The sequence below is a fragment of the Zootoca vivipara genome, chromosome 6, assembly GCF_965207765.1.
Source record: "Zootoca vivipara chromosome 6, rZooViv2.hap1.1, whole genome shotgun sequence".
Classification (NCBI taxonomy): Eukaryota; Metazoa; Chordata; class Lepidosauria; order Squamata; family Lacertidae; genus Zootoca; species Zootoca vivipara.
The window spans coordinates 41915147-41940906 of record NC_142589.1 but is presented as its reverse complement, the minus strand read 5'-3'; the positions used below and the strand labels follow the sequence as shown (position 1 = coordinate 41940906).

At 42.1% G+C, this 25760-nt stretch overlaps 1 long non-coding RNA gene across 1 annotated transcript in view; it reads left to right on the top strand.

Annotated features, from left to right (window-relative positions):
- Window positions 1–747: 747 nt before the first annotated feature.
- The window catches only part of LOC148685317 (uncharacterized), a 50420-nt gene continuing 25407 nt past the window's right edge, over window positions 748–25760 (top strand). Inside the window, exon 1 of the long non-coding RNA XR_015950378.1 lies at window positions 748–802. This is a non-coding gene — a long non-coding RNA (uncharacterized LOC148685317). The remainder of the gene's footprint in view (window positions 803–25760) is intronic.

Here is a 25760-nt window from a genome sequence, read left to right as displayed (position 1 = left end):
ACACTTGGGCAAAAAAATAAAATAAAAAAATGAAAGGCACAAATACAGGACGGGTGACTCCTGGCTTGAGAGCAGTACATGTGAAAAGGATCTAGGAGTCTTGGTAGACCACAAACTTGACATGAGTCAACAGTGTGATGCAGCAGCTAAAAAAGCCAATGCAATTCTGAGCTGCATCAATTGGAGTATAGCATCTAGATCAAGAGAAGTAATAGTACCACTGTATTCCGCTCTGGTCAGACCTCACCTGGAATACTGTGTCCAGTTCTGGGCACCACAGTTCAAGAAGGATACTGACAAGCTGGAACGTGTCCAGAGGAGGGCAACCAAAATGGTCAAAGGCCTGGAAACGATGCCTTATGAGGAACAGCTTAGGGAGCTGGGTATGTTTAGCCTGGAGAAGAGGTGGTTAAGGGGTGATATGATAGCCATGTTCAAATATATAAAAGGATGTCATATAGAAGAGCGTGAAATATTGTTTTCTGCTGCTCCAGAGAAGCGGACTCGGAGCAATGGATTCAAGCTACAAGAAAGAATATTCCACCTAAACATTAGGAAGAACTTCCTGACAGTAAGAGCTGTTCGACAGTGGAACTTGCTGCCAAGGAGTGTGGTGGAGTCTCCTTCTTTGGAGGTCTTTAAGCAGAGGCTTGACAGGCATATGTCAAAAATGCTTTGATTGTGTTTCCTGCTCGGCAGGGGGTTGGACTGGATGGCCCTTGTGGTCTCTTCCAACTCTATGATTCTAAGTCACTTAAGTGAGTAAAAGTGCTGGCCATTTTCTAAGGCTGTCTTCCTCGAGGTAAGTAACTGCAGAATTAGCCAATCCAAACAATTTAAGATAATTTCTTTTTGTGTCCACAAGATTGTCTTTGGACTTGCTATAAAACAGCCTCATTTCCACCCTGTTCAGGAACTGTCCAAAGCTACTGCACATTCCCATTGTTGCGATGGGAGTCTCTATATTCTCCCAGGTCTAATGTCTTACCAACCAGGAATGGAGGGAGGGGTGTGTGGTAGGGGTGGTCTGCCCCAGGTGTCACCACTGGGGGGGGGTGACAAAATGCTGGGTGGCACTCACCGCAAGGCCTGCAGCGTGCCTGAGACACATGTCTCTCTTGGAAGTGATGCAGTGGCTTGGGCGCCCGCACTCCACACTGCCCCAAATCGTCTGCCTGCCGCCTCCCCCTCAGCTGTAGGGTGGCTGGGTGGGAGGAGGCAGGCAGACTCCTCTGAGGCCCTGCAAAGCGTCCTGCCCTGACTCGCCCCGCCTTGTGGGTGGCTGGCCTAGCCCCCGGGAGTGGCACCACCCCAGGTGCCCAATCAGCTTCCTCTGCCGCTGTTACCAACCATCTTTATTTCTGCCCAGACCCTCCAACTTTCCCTATTTTCCAGGGATGTCCCTGATTTAGAGAAACAGTCTCAGTTTCTGATTGGAGCCTGCAATACCCCACTTTTACTTTCTATTTTCATCGGAGAAATGTTGGTGGGTATGTCAGACTTGTTGACATTCAGCCACAATTTGTTTAGAAGACATGAAGAACAACTTTACAAAATTGCATAAATAAATAAATAAATGCTTCCCCCCCCCCAAAGCCACTTCCTACTTTTCCCTGCTCCATTTTGTTGTATGAGACAAAACACCCTCCCTGTAATTTACACTCCTAGACCTAGTACTAGTGTGGTGAATTGAGGAATTCAGAACACTAGAGATTAGGGAGAAAATTGATCCAGTTTACATTTAAAGGTCAGGTAATATGGACAAAAATGCAAATGCCAGGTTTAGTATGCATAAAAATGCATATGTTAGCAAAAACGAGACAGAGAAATGCATTATATTTGGAAAAGTTACCTCTAGAAATGTGTATTTTCAGAGAAATTTGCATTAAAATGCTGATATATTTCAATTAGGACTATAAAAATGGATTGGCAAGCTAATGTGGTACACTGAACCTAAGCCTGACAAAATGAGATGCTGAGAGAAACTAAAACTGACAGTTTTTATCATCTCTCCTTATGATCACTCCTCATTCCCTTCCTTTTCACCTTCCCCATTTCATTGTATGTGATTAAAATAACATGAACTATGCAAGACACACACCACCGCCCACTCTTTAATTTACTCTCCATCTTCACATGACTCTCCTTTCTTTTAAATTCCAAAAGAGGACTTGGAAGCCACTTCCTGTCTCTAGGGTTTCTGACCAAAATCCTTTCCCCTGCAATATGAAAGCAATGCAAGAGGCATGTGGTGTGCTTTGCTGAGGGACCCCTCTTTGTTCCTTTCTTTTCTGTTTACCTTGGTAGAAGCCAATGAGCTGCAAAGCAGCCTCCATTCCTCCCCATTCTATAGGGGCCACTTCTCTGCTGGGAAACTTTGGAGAAGCCACAGAAAGAGCTTTGTGGGCCAGAAGAGCAAAGAGGTCAGAAGTCAGCCCAAACATTGAAAACAAAGCACAAAAGTGTCGTTGAATTGAATTGGCAGTTGCCACCATGGTTGAAAGTTATTGTAACAGAGGTCACCTCCGCATAGCAGGAAAAAATAGAGTGGTAGCTTTTCAGTAAATACACATATAGGGCCCTGCTCAGTTGTTTATACTGGTGTATACCAAATGTCTGAGCAGGCTTCTTAGAATGGACCAGGAGGACTATAGGCATGTTGGTTATACTGATGTACAATATACTACAATTGCATGCTGGTCTCCTTTAGACTGATTCAATTAACTCGCTTGGACCCATTAACAAAAAAAAACACAACAACAACTTTCAGTTTCACCAGTTGCATTAAGGCAGGCATGCCAAACCTGCGGCCCTCCAGATGTTTTGGCCTACAACTCCCATGATCCCTAGCTAGCAGGACCAGTGGTTGGGGAAGATGGGAATTGTAGTCCAAAACATCTGGAGGGCTGCAGGTTTGACATGCCTGCACTAAGGTTTCCCATGTTCACTCAAGATCCAAAATGCCCAGAAATTGCAGCTGTTACGGGCCATGTCCTCATTAGACACGCCAGAGATTCTTCAGTTGTGATTCCTGCATTGCAGTGGGTCAGACTAGATGACCCTTGGAGTCCCACTGTGGTTAGGCAGTGGTGCTCCTTATATCTGAGTCACTACTGCTGACTGGGAGGGGGAGGGGGAGGCAAGGAGGTCAGCATGGGGGCAAAGGTGGCAGCAGAGTTACTCCCCCAACCTGTCTAGAACTGAGCCCAGGCCAGCGGCTTACTGCTTCCGATTGGCTCTAGCAAATCCAAGAAGAATTTATGGCACATCCCATAGAGATGCAACACTATAAAGATTTATTGCTCGTAGCTGTGAGCCATTGAAACTATTACACATGAAATGTCTCTTGACACAAACACGCAGCATGAGCAAATATGTTTCCTGTTTAAGATGTGAACAATCCACAGAGATGTAGTGAACTAATTTTGCATAAATACCCACAAACAGATTACCCTAATTTTTTATCGTGGTAATGGGCTGGCCCAAGACGCTTTGCTGCCTGAGGCAAATGACAAGGTAGCACCCTCCCCTTTCCATGTACAGATTGGATGGAGAGCTGAATTGTCCTTCAGCAAAGGTGTGAAGACGAGCTCCGATGATCAGCAGGCTAACTGAAGGCATGCAGGGCATGTGGTGCACACAACTCACTCCCAAACACCCCACTCCTATTGCCAACCCCTCAAAATTTGCTCCCTGAGGCAGCTACCTCTCATTGCCTAATGGTAAGGCCAGCTCTGTGGCTGGAACGCATTTTTGTTCTCTTGTAACACCTCTTTCATCCCTGGATGCAGGACAGATAAGAGTTTGTGAGAGCATGTAGGAACGAGCTTCCCATGCAAGAGGAAACTTAACATTCAGTGCTCCACCTCTGGCCTCCCCCACCCCAGGCAAGTGGCCCCCAGGTGACTGCTGAGATGGGAATGTGGCCCTTGAGTTGAAAAAGATTTCCCTACCCCTAACTATACAATAAATTAACTGAATCTAGAAAAGCCTGTACCCATTAATTGCCACTGCTCTCTCCTCAATTATGTCTAAATAAGCCTATATTGTGCATAACCATCCCTGACCATGGGACATGAGAGAGAAATTGTCTATCGAGGAGAATCGCAGTCAGTGGATGCTGTTTGATAAGAGGCCAAGAACTGCTTGCCCCCGCCCAGCCATCTCATTCCAGACATACAAATGTGTTTCCTTTACCTCCTTGAAAACAATACTTTGGGCAAATGGGCAGTATGCATGTTTATTATGCCTTAATAATGTACTTGTATGATTTAAAGGCTTATGATCCTGAACTCAAGCTGAAACAGAATGCAATATCCACTTCACCCTCTGGCTTTTCTTTCCTCTCTGAGAGGAGGGGGAGCATTGCATTTCTTCAGTGCAAATTACTGCACTTGTTTCTGTCTCCATTTCAGAAGCACAGCTCCGACTTTGTTTAAATATTAATGTGCACTTCTTTGGGATATCAACACAATGGTGTTGAAAGAGCCCAGACAATTAGGATTAAGCTACCTAAGGGTACTGTCATGGTCACATGGTGCTTTGGCATGCATTTAATTATGCTCATTTCACTGCTGCTGAGTGCCAGATTATTGTGCTCCAGCGGTTCCTGTTTTCTGTTACCAGCCCTGAGTAGTCATAGAATGTCATGGACTGGCTGGATGCAGAGGAATGGTGGGAGGCACCAGCTGGGGAACTTCCAAGGGAAGAAAGCTCAGAGCCTAGGAACTGGTGAGGGAACAATGTTGATTGGTCAAATGGAGAAGAGGGAGCAGACTGGGAGGAAGAGGTGTCAGAAGCTGAAGAGGTAACAGGGTTTAGTGAGCAGAAAGAGTATGTGGCAGAGAGCAGTACAGAAGCAGAGGCAGAAGCAGAGACTGGAAGAGGCGGAGGTGAGTTAGGCTTGTGAAGAATCGAGGTTGTCTCCCCCTCCTGCTGAGATTTCTTGCTGACGTAGAAGCACTGTAGAGTTGGAAGGTTCCACAATGATAATTTAGCTCAACCCCCTGCTATGCAGGAATCACTGCTGAAGAATCCCTTACAGTTGACCATCCAGCTTCTGCTTAAAAACCTTACAGGTAGGTCTTACAGTAAGAAGTTATTCCCAATTTTTAGTCCAAGTCAATAAATCATTTTTATTGTATACAGTCATACCTCGGTTTAAGTATGCCTCGGTTTGAGTATTTTCAGTTTAAGTACTCCACGGACCTGTCTGGAACAGATTAATCCACTTTCCATTACTTTCAATGAGAACGTTCACTTCAGCTTAAGTACGCTTCAGGTTAAGTACAGACTTCCGGAACCAATTGTGTTTGTAAACCGAGGTACCACTGTATAGCCAAAGGCTTTTACAATGAACAACAGAGAATAAAAGGAAATTTTCATCTAAAATCATGCATGTGACCTGTAGCAGTTTACAACATGAAAAGAAATTTACAACATCAAGACTTAAGATTGGAGTGCATTCACATAGCTGGAACGGAGCTTCTTGGCTGCCAGTGCAAATTTGGCTATTCGGTGTGTAAATGGTTATCTGCTAGGAGTTCCAACTGTCACTTCCTGTACAGATCAACCTGGAAGCTAATTAAGAATTGGCAGTATAAATTTTCCTCTGGGCATTGTATACAGGGGGCAAGTCAGCAGGTAGTCTGTGATGTCCTCTTCCTGATTGCATCCATGTACATTGTATATTGCACATTTACAATCCATATGGGGAATTCCCAGGATCTCCCCTCTAAATATACTGAGGGCATCTGTTGAAATCTTAGTTATACAAAGGTCCTGCATAGTTGTGGGAAGGTCAGAGTCTCAAGGTAATGGGGACTCGAGTGATTGATCTTAATTTGGGGGTACCAAGTAGAGTAGCAGGCAGCAATGATGGCTGCTCTGTCTTGGTTGGCATCCTGATCAAAACCCCAATTCCTAAGGTCACATAGGCTAAGGGCTAAGTAGCTCTCCATTTGGAGATTATAAGCACTAAGCTTATCATGGCACTTTTGTGCACAGCCCCCTGTCCTTACTTGCTCTAACCAGCAGAGCTTAGTAAGAGTATGGTCCTCAAAGGCATTTTGCCTGCACCAGTATCCCAGATAGGCTAGATCAATTCTGCCTGCTGGCAAGGGAAGGCCCAACTTGGCTCTGAGGTGGGCTGCCGGTGTTCTGAAGGGAAGCCCTAAAATCTGCCTCATATTTTGTAGAACCTCAATTTCAGATTTGACACCAGTTCCCCATATCTCAGTCCCATAGAGCATTTGGGTGATGATTTTTTGAGACCAAGATCTTAATAGCTGGGTTGATTAACTGTCTGCCTTTTGAATGAAGGACCTATATAGCTGCCCAGCTTGCTCCATCTTCCATGTGACAGCCCCTTAGATATTTAAAGATGACTATCATATCACTTCTCAGTCACACAGTCATCACTCAGTCATCATCAATTTATCTATATAACACATTTCCCCACAAGCTTTGAAAGGATGCTTTCGGGGGGTAGAGCTAAGCTGGCCCAGGGTGTATTAGATCCCAAGCTAGCCCCGCTGCCATCACATGATGGCAACAGGTGCGGTCCAGGAACACCTGCTGCACCAAATCCAGGCAGGAACAACATCTGCCTGTACCACTTCCGGCCACTGTCACAGTAAGACTGAGGGTGCAGTGGTGGCCCCATCCATTCATAAAACTTCACTGGGCTAGGGGCAAATGCATTCTATAGTATACACCTGTAGGATTGCAGCAAGTGTCCATTATTCAAAAAGTTTTATGGCAAATTCCAACTTTACACTTCCTGACAATGCGGCACAACAGTATCCTTTTCATATTTTGTCCTTTTTTTTTGTTTTGTTTTTTGTTCCTCAAACGCTGTGGCAAACACAACCCTATAAATATGTGACATGACTAAATGATGAAACAGCAGCTTCCTGCTGAAATTTTAAAGCGAGACAGGCATTGTTTTAGCTGAGGAAGCCATTTACAGACCAGCTGTTCCCGCTGAAAAGAGGTGGCAACAATCAGCAGAAAAGGAGGAATGCTTTCTCGGTACATATTGAAATTAGTTTTATTTCCCTCTCCCTCACTCGGCTTGGATGACAGAGACAAAAGCTTTTACTCCTAAGTAATAATGAGGAACGTAATAACAGCAAAAAGCCTCACTTTCATGAAAGGCATCAATGTTACCTTATCCAATTATCTATGCACTTAGGTAGTGGGGGGGGGGGGATTTGCCAGGTTGGTTACATAGAGGAGTCAGGTTCTTTATACTGTATAGGATCATAATGCTCACACAAAAGCCTCAGTTCCCACCTACAAAAGATATACAAAGTTATTAACTGCAAGGGGGATGTAGAGTAAGAAGTCCACACAATTATTTCCTCCTTCCCCAAACGCTTGGAAGTATGTTTCAAAATGTCATATAGCCTTTAGATTAGATTACTGCAATGCTACTTGGGGCTGCCTTTGAAGAGAACCAGAAACTGCAGCGAGTGCAAAATTTGGTGGCCAGTTTCTTGACTGGGACCAGGCGGTCTAAGCATGTCAAACTGATTCTGCATTGGCCGTCAGTTGGTTTCCGGGCTCACTTCAAAAATGCTGCTTCTAACCTATAAAGCCTTATGAAGCTCAGGGCCTCAATATCCTAAGACAGGCATCCCCAAACTGTGGCCCTCCAGATGTTTTGGCCTACAACTCCCATGATCCCTAGCTAACAGGACCAGTGGTCAGGGATGATGGGAATTGTAGTCCAAAACATCTGGAGGGCCGAAGTTTGGGGATGCCTGTCCTAAGAACTCCCTCTATCTGTATTCACCTGCCGGGACCTAATTATTATAATCTCCATGTGCTTCTGCCATGTGGAGGAGCCAGGGGAGGAGCAAAAGGTCCAAACCACATATAATAATAATAATAATAATAATAATAATAATAATAATAATAATAATTTATTATTATGTATACCCCGCCCATCTGGCCGGGTCTCCCCAGCCACTCTTGGCAGCTTCCAACAGAAGAATAAAACACAATAATCTATTAAACATTAAAAGCCTCCCTGAACAGGGCTGCCTTCAGATGTTTCCTAAAAGTCTGGTAGTTGTTCTCCTTTTTGACATCTGTTGGGAGGGCGTTCCACAGGGTAGGCGCCACCACCGAGAAGGCCCTCTGCCTAGTTCCCTGCAACTTGGCTTCTCGCAACGAGGGAACCGCCAGAAGGCCCTCGGTGCTGGACCTCAGTGTCCGGACAGAATGATGGAGGTGGAGGTGGAGACGCTCCTTAAGGTATACTGGACAGAGGCCATTTAGGGTTCCCAATAAAAGACTGTAACAGGCCTTTTCAGTGGTGGTTTCTTGACTGTGGAATGCTTCCTCTAAGGAAATGCCAACATTGTCAATTTCTGGCTCTAAGCAAAGGGATTCCTGTTTGCCCAGGCATTTGGCTCTTAATTTAGATGATACTTCAGTATGACTAATGCCCTGTTTCCCGTGCTCATTTGGGATAAGAGTTGTCCTTCATACTCTTGTTGAATGAATGCCCTTAGTAATTTGTATGTCTTACTTGTTCTTTGTTTCTGGTTTCTAACTGTTTGGTATGTCTACAGTATTTTGGTAAATCTACAATATTTTGAAACACTTTGGTAAAAAGCAATGATTATGGCAATGATGATGATGGATAGTAGTAGTAGTAGACAGTATACTGGGCCTCTGCAGTTTGACGTCTGAGTACTTCCAGGTGGCTCCCTAGGGAATATCCCAGACCCCTCCCTGAATTTTCACTTCTCATGAATAAATGCCTATTCAAACCCACTTACTTGTGAAGGTAATGAAATATATAAAGGTGAAAGTTTACCCAATTTCTCACTGTGAATTAAACCTCCACCTCCCAAAATTCTGGACAATTAGTAGAAAGGCACTACAATGTGACAACCACTAGACCAGGGATTGGGAATGTTTAGCCCTTCAGTTGTTCTTGAACTACATGCCCACTATCTCTGACCATTGAATATGTTGACTGATGGGAGTTGGAGCCACACAACATCTTGGGGGCCACAAGTTCCCAATCCCTACTGAAGGACCTTCTGTGAAAATGTTAGACTTTTAACATTTTAGTAGCGTGCAATGATTTTAAATACAACAGGCTCCTGAGTTTATATCCAGATTAATCTGCAATGCTTCTCTCACCAAAAACATTTAGCTTAGATGTCTTACATGCGTATATGGAATAGGAAATAGTGAATTCCAGTAACAGAATGATGAGAAACTGGAGGTGGATAACAGATAGGGTTCTGCCCTCATGATTATTCAAAACACTTTAGAATATTAAAACATCATAATTGCAATAGCCAATTTAGCACTACTAATTTGCACTGTTCATTCTTGTATACATTAAGCATAATAATGATTCTGATAGTATATTTGTCATATTTTGCATACCAAAATATAAAATAAAAAGTCAGACACATGAACTAGACATAACTAATATCTGTCCTTAGGGAAGGGTATAAAATGCATGTTGCCATATTAACAATGTTGGTTCCATTGCCCCAGGCAATCAATTCAGAATTATTTGATTAAAAAAGCATTGCATTAGCATTGCATTCTCAAGCTGCCTCCTATTATCATTTTCCTGTTGCTTACTATAATGGCAATCAGTATCAACTCTCATTATTCCAAGCAAAGAGTATAGTCATTTTCATCTTAATGATTGAAGTGATACACCTCTATGGGGACCAATTTTGCTCTACTCATTTAAGTTATAATGTTTTCATTGTTAATACTTGATAGAGTGCTCCTGTAGCCTTCAAGGTTTCCTTGACTCTCCTTGAAAATATCCTGGATTCCCTTTTGCTTTTTGTAAGAAAGTATCAGTGCTCCACTGCTTCATACCTAACCGCTTAACAGCAGCTAGAAATTGCATACAAACTTGCTGGAAAACATCACAGCTGGAAGCTGTGTACAGACTTACTGGAAAATATCACAAGTGTCACCAGTCATGGAATGGCTAAAATAGAGCTGAGAAACTCCTTTATTAACCAAGTTATCACAATGTTTTATTGACAAATAATAATAACAATGTTATTATTTATACCCCGCCCATCATTTATTATGTTTTTGGAACAATTATTTTCAAGACTAGTTACAACCATTTGTTTCCTTTTCAGCATTAAGGATATATGTATATTATCTGTACTGTTATATTTTCTGTAATGTGTGTGTGTGGTTTAATATTGAAGCCAAGTTGGCCAACATTCATATTTTTAATCTCAAGCGCAGTTGGCAAGAGGACATGAAACCACATTTAAATTAATAAAGTGAAACAAGAACCATCTTTAAAAAAAACAGGGGAAGCAGATAAAAAGCACCAACTGTCACAAACTTAAAGCAGACTGGTAGTCTCCCGGAACATAAACATATTCTAACAATGCTAGTATAAGAGCTAGGAAAAGATACAGAAAGTACCTGGAGAGGGCTAATCCCCAAAGCACCACCAGCTCCATGAAGCTGCAAAGATCACCACCTTATTTTGCAGAGCTATCAACAACCAATTCAGATTTCACCCAGGTGTTAGCTTCAAATATTCCTTCTAATTGTCTAGTTAGCCACCTGTAATCAATAGGCACACCAGGAATAGAATCATGGTTGAACTGCAGAGTTAGAAGTAGTGTCATTTTTATTGTGCCTCTAGTGAGATTCTAATGTGATTTTAATAAAAATCTAATTGAAGGTAATGTCATGTGAATTGATTGTTCAGGGGATGCATCACGTCTATAAGAATGCTTTGCAATTAACTCAAAACTGCAGAGCAATAATATAATTCTGTTCTTAGCAACTCTTAAAGCTCTTCAAATATGTTTAAACAGTTCGTTTAAATTACAATAACATATAAAATGCCTTTAATGTTAAATACTAATAAAAAGCCAATCAATATTTGTTAAGTATTCCAATTAATTGAGCAATCTAATTTCTTCTACCTCTGAAGCTATTCAAATACCCAGATGCATACTTAATAATACTTAATAATCAATTATATATGACTTTAATTCATTAGGAATATATGTATTAGGGCAAGTTCATTTGGACCAGGTTTTACCAGTGAATGACCTATGAGCCCTCTCTTGAATTATAAATTAAGCTCAGCACATATAAGCAGATTGAAAGCAAATGATATATTTTTTAAATCACCCTTTCCTCTCTTTTTTCTTCCTCCTGGGGAGATCTGGTATTGCAAGAAATAACAAGTTTTACAACTTGAAAAGATTGACAAAGTGATACACCTCCATGCATAAGCCTGTGTAAAAAAGAAGCTTGTGCACTATTTATATCTAAGCAGCAGCTGATCTTGATCTAGGACTGCATCCTTTGCAATGATCATCCAGCTTTAGTTTCTCCTGGCTCTTGCAGATCCTGAAAGTGACAGCCACAAATAGTTTGGTGATATAAGGTTTTCTTCAATTAAGTTCTTCTCAGTGTAGACCCTTTGAAATTAATAACCTTAAATTAGTTCTACTCTTTAATTGTGCAATGGGTCTACTCTTTCATATGACTATCATGGGATTCAACCTATATTGTCCCTTTAAAAAATGTTTATGAATTGCTTCCAATGAAACACTGTGAAGCTATCAACAATTAAAACATAAACACTTTCAGTTATTTAGTTAAAGCAGATAAAATGGGATAAAAATCTTCACTCAAAAGATCTCATGGGAGGGTGAAGTCTTCAAGAGGCCAATTCTTTATGAAATTGAATGCATGTTTGTACTTAATTTTGCAGAGCTTTTGCAATTGCAATTCTGTAGACCTTTTTATAAAAATGTGGACTTATCCCTCCTCCTTTCATTTGTAAGCATTATTCTTTAATTTAATTTTTTTTAAAAAAAACAAAACTTAGTTTGATATCCTAATAAATGTACTGAAATGGTGGGCTATTCCTGGGCTAGGCTTTCACTATTATGAAATGTATTTCATCACCTTCTTGTTTGACACATAGTTATTCTTGGAGAAAGCAAGAAAACCCATCATGCAGTGAAGATACAGTTTGGTGGGTTTATGGGCACAGCAGCTACAGTGAAGTTCGGTCATCATTCACCATTTTTACAGCAGTACACATGGTGGTGTAAAACAACAACAGCAATATAATACAACACAGTGTAAGATATAGCATAAACATGGCAGCCAGAGAGCCAATAGATAGAACAAAACAGAAGCACATGAAATAAAGCCAGCTTGAAGGTGTGCAGTGAAGGGGCCAGGTGCTCCTGTTTTGGGAGGCCATCCCTAATCCTGGATTGCCACAGTGACAAAGGCTCGTTCTTTGTTACCTAGCCACATTATTTATAACAGAGGCAAGACTTGAACAATGTTTTGCAACAAAGTTCCTGGGTAAATTTATATTGTAGCTCACTGGGATCCCAGCACCTTAATTTGAGACTGGAAGCAAGCAAGTGAAGCCACTGGAAGATTAGTGCCATGTTACCTGAATGGGCATGATCAGAACCCTTGCAACTGCATTCTGGATCAGTTGACATTTCCAGGCTGTCTTCAAGAGAAGCCCCACATTAAGTGCTTTGTTTTAATCTAATCTGGAGGTGAAGAAAAAACATATGATGGCATGGAAAGAGGTAGTTGTGGTCAAAAGCTAAAGAGGAAGGCCTAAGAGGAAGCCACCTGCTGAAACAATTTTGAATTATTTCAAAGGTTACAAATATCAGGAGCCAGCAGCAATGATTGGGATTCCCTGCAATTGTGGACCAATATTAGCTTCTTTTAGCTTTTTTAAGCAGGTTGAAGTTTCTGTTCCAAATCAAAGGAATTCAGGTCTAGTCTTGTGGAGAGCAAACATAGCAGCACAAGTTTATTAGAAAATGTATTAAATCTAATACATTTTCTAATCTAATACTATCTAAATCTAGATCATAAAAGTGAAGAAGACCAGTTGCCTCCTTGACCCACGCCTTCAAAATTAACATGTTAGGAATGGCAATTTTGAATATTTGGTGATGTTGCAAATCTGGGCGCCTACCACATTAAATTTAGTTTGTCATATTCTAGGGGTTAAATGACTAATGATGGGAGCATGTTCTTATTCACGAAAGCGGCTGCTGGGAAGTGTGTTGTCCTAAGATATACCTTCCTGTCGGTGGAACTGACAGCCATGAAATGATGGAATCAGGTTCTTGTCCTTCAGTGTTGCTTACAGTTAAAGCTGTCACACACTTTTGAAAACAGGCTGTCAAAGAAAAAGCCCTCATTCTGACACAATGTGGAAAGCAAGTACTTGGAAATGTCTTAGACTGTCGGCATTGTTAAATGCTGCTGCAATTGGGTGCATTTAGGTTGGGGGGGGGGAAATCTCACTTCCAGATTTATTTCCCTACCTTTCAAGATTTATTTTTAAAGCTTGTGGGGCATTTCATGCAACGTTTGCTTGCCCTCCCCCAAATCAATAGGCCTAACTATTATAGCAGCCTTTCCCTGTCCTAGTGCCCTCCAAACAATGTGGACTGAAATCCCCATCAGCACCCAACAATGTGAGCCATTGCCAGGAATTGCACCAGGTTGGGAGAAGGCCGTCTTAGAAGAATGAGTGTATTATCGGCTCCCCCTGGACTACACTTCAAGAGTCTGAACCATCACCATGGTTCCATAAGTTACTTTTTTTACACTACTGTTCCCATCATTCCTATGTGGCAAGACCAGTGGTCAGGGATGATGGGAACTGTAGTCCAAAAACAGCTGGAAACCCACGTTTAGGAAACCTTGCTGTAGATGAAATATTTAGAAGATTCAGTGGACAGAAGAACATTGGATACCAGGTACAGATATGGGGGATGGTGGTAGGATAACTATGGTTGAGAAAGTAACGCCCAACTATGTTTGAACAGTTCTGTGATGATCAAACATACAACAGGCTTACTGCCGCCCATCTAAGCTGGTTCCCATTATGCAGCAGATGCCTGCTAAGACACAAAATAATGGCTGATGGGAACAGTACTGCATGTTAAATAAGGGAATGTTCAATCATGCACAGCAGTTACTTGGCTTCTCAGCATTGGGTAGTTTGCCACCGAATGTGTGAACTGGTTGCAGTTAAAAGCATTGGGTCCAACAGGATGTGAAAACTCTGTTTTATTTCATATGCAATACTGATTTACAAACATACCAGATTATGCAGCAGTCTTTGAGGGTTTGCCACATATGTGTGATCCAGCCCTGAATATCTTCTGAATTCATCACACCGGGGGGGGGGATGCAGAATGTTAACTACAGACTCAGTGTAGAGCTGAAAGCATTAAGTTTGATTTACCAGCAGAATTCAAAGGCACACTTAGAACAAAGGCAAATTTACAGCTACAACATCTTTGATAATCCAATGAAGGGATATAGCTCAGTAGTAGAGTATCTGCTTTCATGCAATATCCCAGATTCAATCACCAGAATCTTCAGGTATGATTGGGAATGTCCTCAGTCTGAAACCTGGAGTGCTACTGCAAGCTCAGTACTAAGTGAGATGAACAAATCATCTGATAAAGCAGCTCCCAACACACAGCCATCCTTCAAAATTTGCACTTCTCTGAATTTTGCAATGCAGTTCTCCAACAAAGTAATTGTTATAAAAATGCATATACTGGTATAAAGTGTGCATAAAGATCTATTCCATTACATTCAAGGAAATTGGTTTGCAAAAAAAACTGCATAGAAAAAATGGTGTCTATTAAGAGAATTTTGCACTAAAATGCTGATGAATTTTAATTTAAAAAAATGCAAGCTGATGTGGGAAACATCTTTTAAGAGTGAAAAAAAATGAGAAGCTGAAAATGACACAGGTGCCCATTCCTACCTGTACCAGCTAACCCATGTTTTGAGATTTGCAGGGGAAGCCAACTTTGTGGTGTCTTCAGTGAATATGGCCTAGAGGGGTCACCACACAAGATGGGTGTCTTCCCTATGGAATGCCTTCCCTGTTGAGATCAGACCACTCCCCACATTATATGCCTTTAGGTGACAACTCAAGGCCTACTTGCCTGACATATTTTTGGCACATAATTAGAGTGGCATCACTTGTTGTCTTGTCTGCTATTGTCTGTACTGTTAATTTATTTTAAATGCTGTACCTTGTTAGCCATCCCAAGACCCAGGAAGGCTAGAACATAAGAAATAAAACAACAGCAAAAACAAACAGCATTATTATTATTATTTTTTAAAAAAACTGTTGCCAGTTTTCATCTGCTGTTTTATGCCTGTTATTCATTTACTTGCCGGTATTTCATTTTTACCTGAGGAACAGAAGGATTTCCTTGACCACAAGGGAAAGCCTAAGGAAAGCAAAGGAGAGTGAAGGAAAAATAGAAGAAAAGGATCAGACCAGACCAGAACATATAGTAGAAGCACAGAGACATAAGATGTTGCCTTAAACTGGATCAGACCATTGGTCCATCTAGCTCAGTAAAGTTTGCTCCATCAGCAGTTCCCCAGGGACTCTTTCCAGCCCTACCTAGAGGTGTCACATGTTGAATCTGGAAATGTTGGCATGCAAAGCATGTTATCTACCACTGAGTGACAGACTTCCAAGGGAAGGGGGGAAGGTACAATAACACGTCTTAGTTCATGACAATCTCATCTACACTGACCTCCAAAAGCAGGGTCTCCTTTAGTTCACTGTCTCATTTTAGCACTTGCATAGGAGTTATAGGATTCTCTAGTGGCTTCATGTAATGCAGGGTTTTTTTTCTTAGAAGGTCACCCTCTGATGGGAGAAAGGTGTCCTCGTAATGCTCAATTACTGTCAGAGTTCCCTCACTTGATTCACAGTCTATAGCGCCTGTCAGTCAGCTCTATTACACCAAACAGAAAAGTGTCCCACAGAATTTGCTGGGCAATAGTGCAGCCAGTGACGAAGCCATACTAACCCAATCAATTCTGGTGCAATATTTGTGGCAAGACTGCATTACTATTCTGATTTCCCTTCTTCTCATTATCGGAATTTCTATCCCACTCTTCCTCCCAAAGGAGTCCAGGGTGGCAAACAACAAAGTACTAGAACAGCACAATTAAAAATTAAGTTGGTAAAAAAATTAAAAGCAATCGCATATCCTCATTATCACTGGCATGCTATTTTTATTGCGATATTATTTATTCATGACGTAGAAGTGAAGCAGGTTTCCCTTTCTAAAAGCAAGGTTTCATAAATCCATTATTCTGTACTTAAAAAACAAAACAAAACAAAAACTCCTGCTAATGCCAAACCAACATTTATCAAAAGTGTGTTTTTTTAGATCTGCAGAAGAGAGAAAGTTGGGCAGAATGTTGTAACTGAGAACACTTTGGAATGTGGTTACTATTGAAATCAGGCAGACACTCATAATTCTGATGTTTCACTGCCTGTGGAATAACTTTCTGTTTTGGCTAGCATTTTAGAGAATTAATTTGATTCAGATTTACTTATTTGTTCTGCATTCTATCATTTTATTATGTTCTAATGATTTTACTGTACACTGCCATTATGTTTTTGTGTTTTTTTAATGAAGAAATCTCCTTTTCTCAGTTGGCAGGTAGAGGGAGATAAAGGTAAAGGTAAAGGGACCCCTGACCATTAGGTCCAGTCGTGACCGACTCTGGGGTTGCGCGCTCATCTCGCATTATTGGCCGAGGGAGCCGGCGTATAGCTTCCAGGTCATGTGGCCAGCATGACAAAGCCGCTTCTGGCAAACCAGAACAGCACATGGAAACGCCGTTTACCTTCCCGCTGTAGCGGTTACTATTTATCTACTTGCATTTTGACGTGCTTTCGAACTGCTAGGTTGGCAGGAGCTGGGACCAAGCAACGGGAGCTCACCCCGTCACAGGGATTCGAACCGCCGACCTTCTGATCAGCAAGACCGCCGACCTTCTGATCAGCAAGCCCTAGGCTCAGTGGTTTAACCACAGCGAAAATAAAGAAGTCTTAATTAAACATCAACCCTGACCACAAACTAATTTGGGACAAGATCTGGGATGAGTGGTCCCCAGATTGATCCAAAGTGGGTCAGCCTAATTGTGACCTTCTGTTTCAGGGCCAAAGGGCAATGGGAGGCGGGCATGTCAAAGACCTAGTGAATACCAACCATATTTGTTACTTTGTTTTTCATTTCAGCTCAGACAAGGTATACATGATTTTATTATATATGATAAACACTCATTCACAAGGAGCTGGATAACAAATTCATGGTTGTGGCCATCAGCTGTTACAAGAACAGAACAATCTTTTTTTAGATCATCCTGAAGGATGTAGAGCTGACCTTCAGCTTCAAGGAGTTGTCCACGCATCCAGGTGCTAAACTGGTTAAACACTTGGTATGTAAGAGAAGCTAAAAATCAATACAACATTTAACCAGAAACCAGCGTAGCATAGCAAACACAGGAACAATGTGCTGACGGGCAAGCATCTCCACACCACTGGAAGTCAATTTAGAACAGTCATGGGTAAACAAGGCGGGGGAGAGAAATAGAGAATTGCACTCATCAATCCCAGTGTAGAAAAAGGCTTGAATCGGAACCTCGGCATCAGCAGGAGACAGAAAATACTGCAACCAGGAAGCTGTGCTTCTTAGATGGTAATGAGAGACCTCGGAGACTTTAGTTACGTGAAACCTGAAAGCAGAGTCTAATATGAGCTCAAGCTTGCTATTAGCTGAACTCCATGTAAACTGCAGCCCATCAAAGTCCACTGGTGAAGGGGACAGAGGGGGAAATGGGTCCTTCAGAGAATGGATTAGTACCGAGATCAAATTATCATGACCTTTGTCTCACTAAAAAGGCGCTCTGTAAGCAATTGTGATGCACTGAGTTCTCTCTGTTCCAGAAACAAAAGATGCAAACACAGAGACACTAACAGTTTAAAAGTTTGTGTTGGTCAGACTCATGCACAGCTTATCTGAAGCCTGACACAGGAGTCTTGTTAGAATAAAGTTATAAAGTTGGGTTTTTTTTATGCAGCCTGTCCCTGGCAGGGCCCCCCAAGGACTTAGCCCTCCAGGGCCCAGGGCAAGTGTACCCAGCTGCCCGCCCCCACCTGCACAGGCCTGCTAAAAGTTATTCAGAATTGTGGCAGGCAGGGGCAACATTAATGCACTGGCTCAGGAAAAAACGTAGCAGTCAAAAATGCCCCCCAGCCTCCACTCCAAGACTTGGAAGACAAGGACAGTTTTGATGTATTATTCTTTTTATAAATAAATAAATAAATAAATAAATAAATAAATAAATAAATAAATAAATGATCTGCAACCTAAACAGTCAAATTCGGAGGGTTTGGGCAAGTGAGAATCTGTATAAATCTAGTAGGAACATGCTCCTCTAGTCTCCTGGCTGTGTTTACAGACACAGTCTGTAAGAAATAGAAGCAATTTCCCCCTCCCTTGCTAAGTGAGCCTTGCATATGTAAAACCAGCAGAAGACTCTGCAAATGCACAGGGGTTTGTACAAAAGCCCATGTACAAAATTGTACAAAATTAAAACCAACCATAAAAATTCATTTTTATAAAAAAAAAAAAGCTTACTTAAAATGCCTGCTGGAAGTCCAGATAAGAGGAAGCTTGTATGATCTCAGTTTGGGAAGAGTTCCACAGGATTGGGTCCATGATAATGGATGTATGGCTTTTGGTGGATATGAGTTGTGCAAGCCATGAGGCACCACTAACAGTGACTCCCCTAAAGATCTCAGTCAAAAGGCAAGGTTGAAAAGAATATAGGAAACTGCTTTATACCAAGTCAGATTGTTACCAAGTCTACACTGACTGGCATGGCTCTGCAGGGTTTCAGATAAAGGAGTCTCCTTCCAGCCCTTCCTAGAGATGCTGGGGATTGAACCCGAGATCTTCTGCATGCAAAGCATATACTCTGCCACTGAGCTGTGGCCATTTTCCTAAGGAATCAGGCAGTTGTTAAAGTACCCTAGACCCAAGTTATTAAGCACCCTGTTAATTCATGCATAGAGTCTTGAGCTTGGCCCAGTAGCATATGGGCAGCCAGTTTAACCGCCAGAGCTATGTTCTGGCAGTCAGTAGTCTGCCCCCACCAACAGTCTAGCCGCAGCGTTCACCAGCTGAACAGGCTTCTATGACAGCGTCGAAAGAGATCTTCATTCCAGATTAGCATCTCCTTATGTAGTTACATTCTTTCTAATTTGATGTTACATTTATCAAAATTTGTCAGTGAAGAGAAGCATCCCCCCTAGTAAAACAATGATGTTAACAGGAGCAGGTATGATATGCTGCACCTCATATTGTGGCATGGAACAAAACGCTTACTAAAATTCCGATCAGACTCCCAACTTTAATGGCTCCTCATAAAATACAAAGGGGACCAAGAGAAAGGAGAGGGAGGAGGAAAAGGCATCTGGAGAAATTGTCATTCCTGCAAAAGTGACATCTGGATCAGCATTTTGCCGTCTTCTATACTGCTAAATGCCTTGCTGTATTATGCGCCAGATTCATTAGTACGAATTAGGCTCTGTTCGCATTATGGTATGTAATCAATTATATTAGAAAGGGAATGTCTTCTGCATAATTCTGAGTTATAATATCCTTGCTGCCTGGACTGTGGGGAAGTTCATAAATTGACATTGTTGAGTTTGCAGCCATCTGAGATGGGATCACATACTCTTGCTCCAGTCTGCCTCTCTCTTGCTCTGTACTGGATAATTAGTTCTGAAGGAAATAAGGCTGCAAGGCGGACATGGCCAGATTGCTGAAACTAGGGGGCTAAAATAGTGGGTGATCATTTAGAAGAATCAACACCGAGGAAGGGAAGTAGGATGGAGCCCATTGGCACCCACACACCGATTAATCCCATGTACACAGAGTCTACATATGCATAGCAGGTGAGTATGCAGTCTAGTACCTTGCATTTTGTACAATAATAGTTCACGCAGATAGCACCTATGTGCATACAGCTTGCACAGGTCTAGGGTGTTTTGTATGAGCACACACAATGAAAACAACGTACTGGGATAGATGGACAGCTGGAATGACCAAACCCCAAGGATGTTCACCAATGATTCCTCATCATCCTGGGGGGAAAGTGACAAGTGGAATGCCCAAATAATCCTGGGAACTTTAGTTTACCCTCACAGGGCTATAATTCCCAACACCCTTAACAAACTTCAGTTCCCTAGAGTCTTGGGAGTAGGCATAGAAAGTGCTTCACATCCATGGTGTGCATGCAGAATAAATGTTTTCTAAAGCTGTTAAATTGGCCACTGGCTTTGACAGCAACAGCAGAACACTAGGCTGCCCCTACTTTCCCAGAGACATTCTGAGATGGACACTAGCTGGATTCTGAGCAGTGGTATCCCTCCCACGTGTACTCCAGCAAGGAAGAATGGAGAGTGTGAGCTCTCCACTGCCATTGCCAAGCTGCCAGAGACACTAGCAAAGCCAGCATTGCTCCTAATGGGTTCCATTTTACCCCATCCATAGTATCACTCTTTTGTGATGATTAACAGAAAGACAAAGAGAGAGAGATTGCTACCAATTTTTTTCCCTGGTGTAATTTTTTTTAGCAATTTCATGAACTGAGCATTGTCTGGGGAAAGCACCTCGGCCCCCTACCCCAAAGGAAAATTCTTTTATTTAGAAATATCTCAAGAGGATCTACCACAGTGTGCTATCTTTTCAGTGACCCATACCTAATGAGCAGCATGGCACCACTTAGAAAGAACACACACTGACAGCATCATTTCTGCAAATTATTACATCCTTGTTGGCAACCTCAGGGAAGAAGCCAATGGAGTCGGAAGGCAAACACTCTTCCCACTCCTAACTGCTTCTCAACATTTCTGTGTAGGGAAAAGAGTGTGAAAAGAACCACAGGTAGCTTGTCAGGTGAGACTTTTGCATACTCCCTCTGTGGTATTGCACAAACACCTGAATTTAGTGGTCAGAGGACTTTATACATTCTCTGCCCCCTCCCTGCCTTCCACTCTTTGATTCTGGTTTAACCGAGATAATTTCCCCAGCTAATTCCAGCATTTGTGGTATGCTACATCTTCTAGCTCCTTTAGCTCTTTTGCATCCAGTTTGTTCCCCATCAACAATCCTGATATGTGGAAATAAACATTAATAAACACACAGAAAATCTGGATGAGACTATATGTGTGATTGCATAGACATGGACTCTTGCACATTGGTGATGCACACACACATTAGGAAAGGAATGGAAAGTAATACCTCCATTGTGTGGCTGCATTTGGAAGCCTGTGTACAGTTCTGGTCATCTCACCTCAAAAGGGATATTGTAGAGTTGAAAAAAGTTCAGAAGAAGGAAATTAAGATGATCAAGGAGATGGAGTCAGGGCTTTTATTCAGCCAGACCACACTGGAACTTAGTTCCGGCACCTTCCAGGTAGGCACAATTACCATTATAAGAGGACAAGGGAGGCTTTCATGGTGAGTTCCAGCACCTCTTTTTCTAGAAAAATGGCACTGAATGTAGTCATTCCCCAGTGAGGAAGATTGCATTATTTAGTTTAGAGAAAAGACACATAAGAGGCAATGTGATTGAAGTGTATATTCATGACATGAAAAGGGGGGGGGTAAAGGAAAGGTCTTCCTTTCTCTCTCACAATTCTAGAACTCTTGGACATCCATAAGTGACTCTGGAGAGCTACTGAAATCATAATGAGATATGTTTTGATTTAAAATCACTTGGCTAGGTTCCTAAATCTCTATTATCATGATCAGAGTGGGTCTCCAAAAGCAAGCAGAAGGTGACATATATTCTGGTGGCCAACCCATCAGATGTTGCTTGATTCCAGTTTCTATGAGCCCCCAGCCAGCCTGGTCAGTGATGATGGGAGTTGTAGTCTATCAACTTCTGGAGGATCACTGCATCATAAAAATGCAGACATGAAGATATGAAGGTGATTTATGTTGAGCCACATTATTGGTCCACCTAGGTCAGTAATTGTCTACACTTACTGCCAATAGCCATTCAGGATTTCAGGTGGCAGTCTTTCCCAGCGCTACCTAGAGATGCCAGGAAATGAACTTGGGGCCATCTGCATGCAAAGTGTGTGCTCTTATCACTGAGCTTTGGACCCCTCCTGTGCTCACCTGTCTAAATAAATCTGTCTTTTAGGAAGGCTCTTGTGAATTTCCATGGCTCGAGTGAGAATTGTTATTGGGGGAATATGGAACAAAACGATAGGGCTTTTCTCAGAACACTGGAGTTTCTTAGGATTACTGGACCGTGGTGTGATGTGACAAGTATCTGCCACGTACGATTCCCTGTACTCTCTCTGGAGAGGGAATTGTGCATGCAACATGGTGATTTGTTTTGCCTTACATTGACGGTATCATTTAAATAGGCTTATGTGGCAATACAGAAGGCGCCGTCTTCCAAAAAAAAAGGAAAGAAAAAGGAAAGCATATATGTCACAGAAGAAATGTCAACCCATAGTTTCCAGTGCACCTTAAACCTTTGTTAGGACAAAGCTAGATTTTAAATGAATTAATGATTTTAGTGATTTTCTTGATTTTTGTCTACCTGGGTTCTACCGTAACCAGCAACTTCTCCATCGATGGTGGACAAGGCAGGTACAGCGATTGGCTCAGCTCTCCAAAACGGTATGGGAGAATGTGATGCTAAAGTCCAATACCAAGATGGAGATCTACCAGGCTTGTGTGCTGAGCATGCTGCTTTATGGAAGTGAGTCATTGGTAACTTACCATACATTAGAGCAGGCATCCCCAAACTGTGGCCCTCCAGATGTTTTGGCCTACAACTCCCATGATCCCAGGTAACAGGACCAGTGGTCGGGGAAGATGGGAATTGTAGTCCAAAACATCTGGAGGGCCGAAGTTTGGGGATGCCTGCATTAGAGCAACACCTCCTCATGCTTTTCACATGCACTGCATCAGGAAAATTTTGAGTATCACATGGCAGGACAGAGTTTCAAAGATGTACTCTCACAAGCCCGCATTCCCAGCATGTTTGCACTCCTGTCTACATGACATCTACACTGGCTTGGTCATGTTCACAGAATGGAAGATGGCAGTATCCTCAAGGACATGCTGTATGGGGAGCTGACTTCAAGCACCAGGCCCATTGGCAAACCATCTCTGCATTATAAAGATGTCTGCAAACATGACACGAAGGCTGGCAACATCAACCCAGCTGTGTGGCAATACCTTGCAAATGACTGTGGTGCCTGGAGACAGATAGTCAGGTTGTGCATAGCAGTGACCAGAGAAGGAATTACTGCTGGGAGGAGCGCAGAGAGAAGAAACACAATGGAACATCTGCAGCAGCACAACTGGATGCCTTCATCTGCCCTAGCTGCAACCAAACATGTCTCTCCCATATTGGTCCCTACAGTCACATCAGGTGCTGCAGTCTTCCAACAGTTTGACTTCACCCCCAAAGACACACTCCTCCATTGTCTCCCAAGACCGACAGATGTCATAATACCAGCAACACCATAATAATAGTAAGCTCATGAAAGTTCATAATCATTTTAGTGTGCATTTCTCTTAATGCACACATTTTTGCAAGCAGTTTTTACTTACTATAATGCATTTTTAATGCTATATATTTTGTATGCAATTTTATATACACCGTCTCCCAATACAGTGCACATAATTTGGTTGGAGAATGGCATGGAAGAATTCCAAGAAGCACAGCTTCATTTCAGTTTACATATAGTTTTGGGAACTAGACTGGGTAGACTTGGGTGTGTGTTTGCTGGAAGGGAAGCGTAGCGCTAATGTACTCCAGGTGATTGCCATCACTCCAATCATCTGCTTTCCCACCAGGTACATAGGTGAAGAGCTGCCTAAGGCAGCGCCTTGGCAATGTGCCAAGTGTGATGCTATTTAACACTGCACTTGGAGTTGACTCAGAGTCTCAGAGCCTCTCTGCTAGCTCTGCCAGCAGCAAGTTGCTTAGTGCATACCCAGGCCATTGAGACCAAGCTCCTGCAACCACCGCCCACCATAAACCACCATTGGCAGCAACAGCAGCAGATGTTCTATGTTTCAGACAATATTTTATTCTCTGCCAAATTATGCAGTTTCAAGTGTGTATTCTATATTTGGGCACCTTCAGTAATGTCTTATTTTGAAATCTTTAAGATAACATTTTAGTTTCCTGTTAACTTTGTTACTTTTAATGCATACTTTATGCTTTATATTTGCTTTTCCCCCCTGTAATGGCTTATTTTGGATTGTTTTGTTTGATGTTTTAAGGTAGGCTGTAAACCACTGAGATTTCCCCCCCCCCATCAAAATATAAAGCAGTGTAGGAATAATAAATAATATGTGCACATTCATTAGGTAGGTTCTTATTAAAATGTGAACTGAACCAAATTTCTCCCCCTTCCCTTATGTTTCTCAACTCAGGACCAAGTTTTGGTAGACGGTAAGCTTGTTTGTTTACAGTCACTGATGAGTGATGGAAGATGCAGTGAAAATTTGCCAATTCGCTCATGATTTGAAAGAACAACATTATAATATTGGATAATAGAGGGGATAGTGCTGTTAATTAAACAGATGACAGGTATTTAAATGAGGCAGACACATGGGCAGCCTGCATTCCTGCAGTCTGAACAACAGAACTTTTCCTCAAAAAAGAAAAGAAAAACAATGTAACTGCTGCCAGTCAGACAAGACAACTTGCAGACGTTGTCTGGAATATGAATGGCACTGTACAATAGGCAGAAGCTTTGCAGAAAGTACATTTTCCTTGCCTCCTCTTGCAATGTCATCTCCGTTAACAGATGGCAAAATGCCATTAGAACAGGGAGATGTCAAGAAACAATAGTGTCAGCAGCTGTATTAACAGCTAAGCGATGATCAAGACTTTGCTTTGAAAGTTGACGAGGGAATCTCAAAATAATCCCAGCCACTCAAGAAGAGCCGCAAAGTTGCTGCCCACAGACACTTTTGTCCAGTCTGCCTGTTACTTTTCTGAAATGATCCATGCCTATTTTCCAGCTAGAGGAGTGGAGGGCGGAATCAGACCCTGATCTCAGCACCTATTAGCTCTGTCTATCTGTCTCCCCCTTGAAAACAAGGGTGGGAAATGTTGGTTCAAGGGTTAATAAATAAATAAATAAAGTCATAGAAAGGAAAATTCCTGAATGCCAAGTTTGGGGCAAGTACTCTTGGTGAAAGAATCTTAGCACAGATTTAAAATCACAAAACAAGGATGCTAGGAACTTTGAGTTGGGCAGGCTGTTGTACCTGGAGGTCAAATTGATATTTTGCTGCCTTCAGCAACCAGTGCCTTGTACGATAAAGTATGCAGGCGATTTCACTCACTTTATCATTTCCACCCATTTTATAATGAGATATCCTCAAAGTTGTTGCTTTGAGGCATCAAGTACAGGTTATGGTCTGAGGTGGTAATCTGTAATCCTAACTAGAATATTCATGAATTGTGAAATGTCATTCTCATCCCCATCGGCTGTAGAAAACTACTCCATTAAAAACAATCATAATATTGGGCAGAGTTTGCCCCATACTAAATGGGAACCAGGCAAATTACAGAAAGGAATACAGAGGTCTCTTATTTCATTACCCCCATCAAGTTTGACAATTGACAGTGCAATCTGCTACAGCAGGGGTTGGGGGGGGGCTTCTTAAACTTGAGGACCACATTCCCTTCCAGGTGACCACTCTGTAGTAGAAAATGTGCAAGAAAAATCGAGGAGGTGTAGGTTTGGCCTTAAGCAGCCAACCCTTCCCGTGAGTCCTCACAAGAGGACTTCTGCCCTTGGGGGTGGCCCAGCTGGGGCTTGATTGCCC